Raw genomic sequence first — 10,383 nt, 5'->3', positions numbered from 1 at the left:
TGGGAGCTTGAGACTTTGAGTCCCAGCCAGACTCCTCAAGCAATTCTTTCAGTTGAAAAGCTTCACTCCCTGGGAGGTGTTTGTTTGGCCTCTCGTTTTTTCAGTACTTCTTCAGAATTTTCTCTAGAGTTAAGTCATTATGAAATCTTCCTCCCTCCATCTTCATCTATCAATAGTCTACCCCTCCTTCAAAGCCCAGCATAAATGCCACCTCCTCCATGAAGCCCTCCCTAATCTCACCCCAAACCCCCACCTCTGACAATATTTCAATATTTCAACGCTTCTGCAATGATTAAAAAATAAAGAAATGTAGTTGTAGTACTTAGACTAGTCCCGCACGCATTCATTTTAAAAATGTATTTTGTAGTTTTTTTTTAGCTCATTCATTTTCTACCATGTTTTCCAGTCTGTGTAATTTCTGCAGTGCCTTCACCACACTGCCTTACATAAACCAAATCACAATAAAGTTCATATTCAATAAACTGACCGGTCTTGACTTGAATTCATGGCACCAAAGAGATGGCAAGAGTAGCCATCTGTTGGGACTTGGAGGTGGGGGTACTTCATGAAACTTGAGCCCAGGTACAAGACTGCTGGATTCAGAGATCTTGGCTGTACTCTGATGAGGTTCTTTGTCTAGGCGGTAGTATGGTTGGGAGAATTGAGAGGGGGCTTCTTTTATTCTATATTTAGGGACACTTGGGTGGTACTTGCAGTTATCTCTATTATGGAATTCTTCTGGAATTGGACTCTTGGCCAAGGAAAGATCTGCAGACTAAAGAAAATTACAACTCCTCTCTTTCAGCATCTCCATCATAGCCAAGTGGATATGAAGGCTTCACTCATTTTCTTCCATGGTCAACCTTCCATCTTCCCAGTCTAGGCTAGGCTATGGAAGATGCTGTTCTCATTTTTACTTGAGCCATGCCTCTTGACATGAACGAATGAATAGCTAGGGCAAGGGTCTCCAAGGGAGTAGCACAGCAAAACACTTCTCAAACACAGTCATTATTATTTCCCTGCAATGCTAGCCCAGTACACATTAGGAATTTGATATGGTATATTTATGTTAGAAATGAAATATCCCATACAGATAATGTAATCATTCTATATGGTCACCAGATGGCACTATGATATTACAATAAAGCTAAAAAATGTTACCACTTTTTCTTTTTAAGAATGAGGATTTTCCTCTAAATCAAAAATAGTAGAAAAGAAAAGGAGCTAACATCCTTGGGTTATCTGCTGTATGACAGACTCCAAGCTCAATGCTTTATATCATGATCTCATTTTACTGTCAATAACAACCATATGAAGTGCTTTCATTATCCCTGTTTTTCAAAGATAAGGAAGTTAAGGAACAGAGATGTGAAATAAGATGCTCACAGGCCTGGGGTTATGGCTCAGTGGTAGAGTGCTCACCTAGCACCTGCAAGGCCCTGGATTTGATCCTCAGCACCAAATAAAATAAAGGTACTATATTCAACTACAACTAAAAAATAAATATTTAAAAAATGCTCACAGTTGCTCAGAAAGTAAATGATGGATTCAGGATAATATCCTTTTGACTCTTTAACTTGAGTCTTTTCCATGAAAATTTGCTGTGACCCAGAAATTGGGAACATCTCACCTACCTCTATATTACCAGGTGTGTAACTATAATATTGTACCAAGGACTGTGCAAATAGCATACAAAATGTTTTCTCAGAATTTTTACCTCTTATAGTTCATCTATGTATATCATGTGTAGTTAGACTTGGTTTTCCCAAAAGGAATCTAATGCACTAATACATTCCAAAGTATATTTTCTTTCTTCTTTCTTTTCTTCTGCCTTTTTTCTTTCTTTCTTTGAAAGCCAAGTTCAGTTTATTTCATTTTCACACATACAAATGGGGACTATGCATCATAGCTCTCATAGGGGTTTCAAAGAATGAGTGTGGGTGTGATATTGATGGCAATTTATTCTTTTATTGATTAAAAACATCCATCCTGAGGCTGGGGTTGTGGCTCAGTGGTAAAGCACTTGCCTAGCATGTGTGAGGCACTGGGTTCAATCCTCAGTACCACATAAAAATAAATAAAGGTATTGTGTCCAGCTACAACTAAAAAAAAATGAACATCCATCTTGACATGCATATATAAAGTATCTTTGATACAACATGAGTGAATCTCAAAATAATTATGCTGAATGAAAGAAAAAATATTTGCTTCTTGATTTCATTCATATAATATGTAGAAAATGCAAACTACTTTCTTGTAACAGAGTACTATATTAGTTATCTGGAAGGAAAGAAATATAAGGAGACCTGAGAAACTTTTGGGGCTGATGATTATGTTCATCTCATTGGAATTGCTCTATCTCCTATCCTGTTTTCTGTTTTACTTTATTATTATTATTTAAATTTTCCATATTTTATTTGGGCATTATAATTAAACATAATAGTGGAATTTGTTGTTAAATAGTCATAGACATGATATAACAGCATAATTTGGTCTGTATAGTTCCCCAGTACTCCCCTTTCCCTTTCATCCTTGCTCCCCCTGGTCCTTTTCCTATTACTCAACTCCCTTCAATTTTCATGAGATCCCACTTTCTTATCTGTGTCCTCTCAAACTTCCACATATGAGAGAAAACATATGACCCTTGGCTTTCTGAGTTTGGCTCATTTCACTTTAACATAATGCTCTCAAGTTCCATCCATTTCCCTGTGAATGACATTCTTCTGTATGGCTGAATAAAACTCCATACCATATTTTCTTTATTCATTCATCCATTGATGGACACCTGGGCTGGTTCCATAGTTTGGTTATTGTGAATTATGCTGCTGTAATTTTATTTAGATCTTTTGCCCATTTTTCCATTTTATTATTTATTTCTTCTTTTTAGATATATGTGACAGTAGAGTATATTTTGACATAATATTGATACATGGAGTATAACTTATTAAAATTAGGATCCCATTCTTGTGGTTGAACATGATATGGAGTTACACTGGTCGTGTATTCATATATAAACATAGGAAAGTTACGTCTGATTCATTCTACTGTCTTTTCTATTCCCTTCCTTCTCTTTTGTCTACTCAAATGAACTTCTATTCTTCCCTCCCCCACATATTATATGGTAGCATCTGTATATCAGAGAGAACATTTGGCCTGTGTTTTTTGGGGATTGGCTTATTTCACTTAGCACGACATTCTCCAGTTCTATCCACATACCAGCAAATACCATAATTTCATTCTTCATTATGACTGAGTAATACTCCATTGTGTATATATAGCACATTTTCTCTTTTAAAAATTTTTATTTGTTCTTTTTAGATGCACATGAAAGTAGAGTATATTTTGACATGTTATACATACATGGAGTATAACTTCCTATTCTTGTATACCACATTTTCTTTATCCATTCATCTGTTGAAGGGCACCTAGGTTGGTTCCATAACTTAGCTATTGTGAATTCAGCTGCTATAAACATTGATATGGCCACGTCACTGTAGTATGGCTGATTTTAAGTCATTTGCCCATTTTAATTAGGTTATTTATCATTTTATTATCGAATTGTAGGTGTTATATATTCTGGGTCTCAGCCATTTAACAGATATGTGAGTCTCAATGTATTTTCTCCCATTTTGTGGGTTCTTTTCTATTTCTTGATGATGTTCTGTGAAGCACAAAATTTTTAATTTTTTTTAAACATCTGACTTTCTTTTTTTTTTAAGAGAGAGAGAATTTTTAATATTTATTTTTTAGTTTTCGGCGGACACAACATCTTTGTTTGTATGTGGTGCTGAGGATCGAACCCGGGCCGCACGCATGCCAGGTGAGTGTACTACCGCTTGAGCCACATCCCCAGCCCCCCCAAATTTTTAATTTTGTTGATGCCTAATTTAGCTATTTTTTTATTTTGTTACTTATGGCTTTGGTGTGATATCTATTTGTTCTTTTTAAGATTTTTGAAGTTTTAGCTTTTATGTTTAGGCCTTGGATGCACTTGAATTTATTTTTTTATATGATGTGCAGTAAGTGTCCAAATTCATCCTCTTACAAGTGGGTTATTATTTTTTTTTAGTTTTAGTTGGACACAATACCTTTGTTTTTATTTATTTATATGTACTGCTGAGGATCAAACCCAGGGCCTCTCATGCTAGGCAAGCACTCTACCACTGAGCCACAACCCTAGCCCCTTTATATCTTATTTAGAGACAGGGTCTTGCTATGTTGCTGAGTCTGGCCTTGAACTCTCAGTCCTCCTGCCTCAGCCTCCTGAGTTGCTGGGATTACAGGCATGTGCTATCATGCCTGGCTTCTCAGGGTAAAATTTTAAGAACCCACTTTAATCTAAAATAAAATATATGTGTCTAGCTCTAGATCACTGTAGGTCCATTTCCAAGAATGCTATATAAATCAATTTCATTCAGATTGCTAGTCAATTTCATTCAGAAGGCCCATACCTTCTGAAGCATCAAAATAAGAGGAAAATTAGTTAGCTTCCTTCCAGGATGGAAGGAAAGTTATAAAAAAACTTTTTAAAACTTTTTTGCAGCAACTGAAAAGACAAATCCAAACCCCATGGGATGGGAACAACTGAACAATTCTTCTCTGATGGACAGTGCAAAAATATCTTCTCCTCCTTACTTCTCCATGAGTTCTCAGCCTTATAACTAATTATATCATCATGCTTATATACTTTTCCTACAAAACTATTGTACAGAAGAGTTTGCTATTACAAAATATAGTCAATGTTCTTCACCATCTTTTTTTGTACTCCTTCCTGGCTAAGTGATCACCAAATTTTCTTTTTTTTTCTTTTTGCAGTTCTGTGGGCTGAATCAAGGGCCTCTAACATGCAAGGCAAATGCCCCATCATTAACCTCCCTCAATTTTTATTTCTTTTTTAAGAATTTAACCTTAAGGGCTGGGATTGTAGCTCAGTGGTAGAGCGCTTGCTTCACATGCATGAGGCCCTGAATTCAATCCTCAGCATCAAATAAAAATAAAGATATTGTGTCCACCTAGAACTAATTTTTTTAATTTAACTTTTATTTATTTATTTATTTGTTTTTATGTGGTGCTGAGGATCCAACCCAAGGCTTCATGCATGCTAGGCAAGCGCTCTGCCACTGAGCCACAACCCCAATCCTCAATTTTGATTTCTTGATGTGACTCTCCTATGTGGTTCCCAGATCCTTTGTGGACCTGCATCTAGGAGTTATACTTTCTGTTCTGAAAGTAATAGAGAAACTCTTGAGCTTCAGGGCAAGATCTACATAAGGAGATGTACCACAGAGCCAGTGGCTCATCCTGATGGTGCCAGAGTCCTTGGAAAGAATTAAAGCAAGGACATCACCTATTCAGATTCCATTTTAGCAACAACACTAGCAGCAGTGTGAATTAGAAGGATACCAAGAGTGGAATCTGAGATACCACTTTCCTCAGGCCTTCATTTCTTATTTTCCCGGATTATTGAACTATTCACAAATAATACTATAGGCAAAGAGAAAGGGATGGTTTAAGAGATATTTAATGGGATAAATCAAGAGAATTTGGCACTTCTCAGAAGAAGAAATACAATCAATCAATAAATATATGAAAAATTGTTCAACATCTCTAGTAATCAGAGAAATGCAAATCAAAACCACTTTAAGATTTTATCTCATGCCAGTCAGAATGGCAGCTATTAAGAATACAAACAACAGTAAGTGTTGGCAAGAATGCGGGGAAAATGGCGCACTCATATATTGCTGGTGGGACTGCAATTGGTACAGCAAACATGGAAAGCAGTATGGAGATTCCTTGGAAAACTGGGAATGGAACCTCCATTTGACCCAGCTATCCCACTCCTTGGTCTATACCCAAAGGACTTAAAATCAGAATACTACTGTGACGCAGCCACTTCAATGTGGATAGCTGCGAAATTCACAATAACTAAACAGTGGAAGCAACCTAGGTGCCTTTCAATAGATGAATGGATAAAGAAACTGTGGTATATATACACAATGTATTATTACTCAACATTAAAAGATAATAAAATCATGGCATTTGCAGGTAAATGGATGGAGTTGGATATTATCAGGCTTAGCGAAGTAAGCCAATCCCCCCAAAAACAAAGGCTGAATGTTCTCTATGATAAGTGGATGCTGATCCATAATGGAAGGGGCATGGTAAAATGGAGGACCTGGGACTGGGCAAAGGGGAGGGAGAGGTGGAGAGGGAGTATGGGGGCAGGAAAGATGGTGGAATGAGATGAACATAATTACCTTAGGTACATGTATGACTACACATGTGGTACAACTCTACATTGTGTACAACCAGAGAAATGAAAAATCATGCTCTATTTGTGTACAATGAATTGAAAAGATTTCTGCTGTCACATATAACTGATTAGAATTAATAAAAGAAGTATATTAAAAATGTTAATAAAGAACTCAAAAAAATTAAAAAAAGAGAACCTGGTAACTGAGGAAATAGTAAGGGTAAATTTTATGAAGGGGTACTCAGGAAGGGTGTGTAGACATCTGACTTGGGTGATACTGAGAAGGAGAATTCAAAGAATAGATCTAATATGATAAATGTGTTTTTTTTATAACTTAAGATTGAGTATCTTTGGGACATATTAGTAGAGACTTTGAATAGGCATTTAGATTACAGTAAGTTTCTGGAGTTGACATGGGCTGAAGATATTAATTTTGGAGTCACAATATGGATGGGAGCTAGAGACATAGATGTGAATACAACAGACTATGGAAACATCCAGGAATATATCCACACATAAAGGATAGCTACAAGTAGGACTATAGAAAAGGAACTAGAGAACTGGTAACCAAAAAGGTAAGACAATGATTAGGAAAGAGTGGTTTCTGAACCAAGAGAAAACAGTTTGAAAAAGTAACAGTCAACCTTCACTTAGTCAACTAAATTTTATTAAGTGACTACCTTGTAACTGAGGAAGCCTGCCCTAGTAGTATTTATGTTTATCTATAAATAGTCCGACAATAGGGATAGTAAATAAATAAATTATAGAAACTGAAAGAATTTATAGATGTTATGAGGAAAAGTAGATTAGGAGTTCTGTTTGAAAAAGTATAGTCTAAATGGGGCTATTATAAAAAATCTCAAGAGTGATAAATATGACTTGGATCAAATGAGTTGCAGTGAAGATGGTGATAAGTGGTCAGATTGTACATACACACATTCTTTCTCTCACACAAACACAATCATATAAGTTCTTTTTAAGTTTCAACTCCATTTAAGTATAATTTAAATACAATAAAGTTGCCTGATTTTAATGGGGATGCATGCACTATCAGCATATTTTACCAACTGGAGCCCACATGGGTGTGCCCTACTGAGAACCAGAAGATCTCTATCAATGGCTATGATAACTTTTCTGCTTTTGGACTGCTGGGCAAAACTGACTCAGAGCAGTAAAAACTATGGAAGGTGTTCTAGTCAGCTAGGGAGTTTTTTGAAAAGGTTAAATAATAAAAGTAGTAACTATTCATTGATTATCTACTTTGTGGCATGGCAAGCATATTGATCAGCTAAGTTTTTTTTTTAATTCTTCACACTCTTCATGTACTTTTTGCTTTCCTTTTAAAATTGAGGAAATTAATGTTTAGAAAAGAAATTCTAATCTTGCTCTAAAATCTTAAATTTGATTCCATATTGGCCTAAGGGGCATCTATAATTTAGACTTGGCAGCTTGTAGTCTAGTCAAGTTGAGGCAAGAGCCACAGGCACTGGAAACCAATATTGGGCATTTTTTTGTACTACTGTGCTAGGAAGGATGATTTTACCCTCATAAACTTATTTTTGATGAGAAATTCCTCTTCTAAGGTACTATGAGAGAAGCACTAGGAGTTGTAAATATTTAGGAACCTGTTGAGCATGGTGACACATGCCTGTAATCCCAGTGACCTCAGAGGCTGAGGCAGGAGGATCCAAAGTTCATAAGCAGCCTAAGCAACTCAGTGAGACCCTGTCTCTAAATAAAATATAAAAAGGGCTGGGGATGTGGCTTAGTGGTTGAGTGCCCCTAAGTTCAATCCCTGGTACCCAATAAATAAATAGGAACCTGATATAGACTAAATTGGAAATTATTAGAAACGTGCAGGTTGACCTCTAAGGCATTTTGCAATAAACTTGAATGGAACAAACACGATCATGCTATTAGAGTTTGTTGACAGGAGCTGCATTAAGGGTTCTGGGTACTGTTGAGGAATTAAGGCCTACCTGCCCCCACCCTGGTGAGCCCAAAATGACTGCCCCATCTATATGGGAGCAAATGGGTTGGACCTATCATAGAAGGCTACCTATCATAGAAGGCTTTCAAAGGAAAGCAACCAGACCACCATCCATATGTTTATCAGCAAAGTAAGTGCCTCTCCAGACAGAGTTCATTCCTTTAATTCCCAGACACTTAGAGGCTAAGGAGCCAAGCTTGTATTTGTCCTTGGTCCCATAGCTGCAGGTGCCATATCTGCTAGAGCCAGGTACCACAACAATGATAAATATGGGGTAGGTGTTTCTTCAAAGATGGAAAAAGAAAAATTCTGGTAGAAAACCTGAAGATCTGAGAAAGATGTGAACTCAGATAGGTACATAGCATCTTATTGATTATTAAGCCTGAAACTATGTAGTACACCTCACAGTTCACATCAGAGGAACAATGGCTCCCAGAGGGGTCATAGAAAGTGTGTAGGCCCAGCATAACCAACATTGTACCCCTTAAAATATAGATGTTAGTGAAAATGACACCAAGGACCTAGCTTCTTTAATAACCTATGCAGTGCTTCAGTTGACATATCATTTGATGGAGGTGCTTAAGTTGGTGTTAGTAATACTCAAAAACCTATTGAGTTAGCAAAGATTACAAGAGTTTACCATAGAGCTAATTAAAGAGGATTTCATTGATCCATATATGAGCACTTCTGAAAGGGAAATGTTCTGGATTACTATAATAATACACATGACTGTATCACTGGTAAACAGATCAGCCCAAGTGTCATCGATACAACTTTGCCATGAAGCAGAATCTTCCATGGAATTGAAAAATTCATCTATGTTGCTTCTTTTTTTATTACAGCATTGTAGTTATACATAGGAGTTGGGTTCATCCCTACAAAATCATACATGCATGGAATTCAATTTCAGTTCACAATCTGACCCTTTTCCCATCTATCCTCCCCTCTCCTCTTCTCCTTCCTCTACTCTGCTAGACTTCCTTACACTTATCTATTTATTTATTTTTATTTATACATAAAGGTGAACTTGCCTATGGTATATGTATTTATTTTTTTAAATATTTGTTTTTTAGTTATAGTTGGACACAATACCTTTATTTCACTTATTTATTTTTATGTGATGCTGAGGATTGAACCCAGGGCCTCGTGCGTGTGAGGCGAGCGCTCTACCGCTGAGCCACAACCCCAGCCCCCTGTGGTATATTTAAATATGCATAAAGTGTCATTTTTTAAAAGAATTAATTCTGTGTTGCCTCCCTTTTCCCATCCCTCCACTCTGCCTCTTGATCTCCTTCTTCTACACTACTGATCTTCCCCATATCTTTAAGATATTCTATCCTTCTCTCCTTTCCATGTGTTGCTTCTTGTATGAACTTTTTAGTATTATTTCTTAGTATGAAGGATACAACCTTCATTGGTCAGGATTTGGTAATATGACCCTGCCTACTGTGGGGTGGGGTATTTATGTATATATATATATATATATATATATATATATATATATATGCACATACATATACACACACACATTATATATTACATATAGCATCTTCATGTTAGTTAGGTATGTTGGTGTTGGTTAGATTGATAACACAATCAACTCAATAAAGTCTTATGATAGAAATACCCTGAAAGTAGTTTATAAGAGATACAGTTCTACTTCAGGTGAAAAATAGCTTACTAAACACAATATAACCAAAATGAAAACAAAAATCATTGCTAAAGGTGGACATGGTAACAAAAGGGAGTAAGATTTTACTCAGGGGAATATTTTGGTAATTCCTGCTCCCTATTTGAATGCTATTTAAATGATTTTAAAAATATCTGAGTTGTATCAGCTAAATAAACTTAAATGTGAAAGGGAATTTAACTCCATTTATTAATATCTGTTCAAAGGAGTTTAGAAAGAAAATGTGGAAAACATGTCAGGGTTGTTCAGTTGTGCCTGTGGGGTTTCAGGACATACTGACAAGAGCTTTATTCTGTAGTATGTTATTAGAACATGGCATTGTCCTTCTGTATTTTCAAAGCAATTTGGTTTTACCAGTTGCAAAATAAAAAGTTGTTTCTCATTACAAATTTTATTCCTGTGTGACACTATAGGCAAAATAGCAACTTGATCCATATTCACAGGGAAGAA

Source organism: Marmota flaviventris, chromosome X, assembly GCF_047511675.1.
Source record: "Marmota flaviventris isolate mMarFla1 chromosome X, mMarFla1.hap1, whole genome shotgun sequence".
Classification (NCBI taxonomy): Eukaryota; Metazoa; Chordata; class Mammalia; order Rodentia; family Sciuridae; genus Marmota; species Marmota flaviventris.
The sequence above is the reverse complement of the archived record's forward strand: the minus strand, read 5'-3'. Positions refer to the sequence as shown.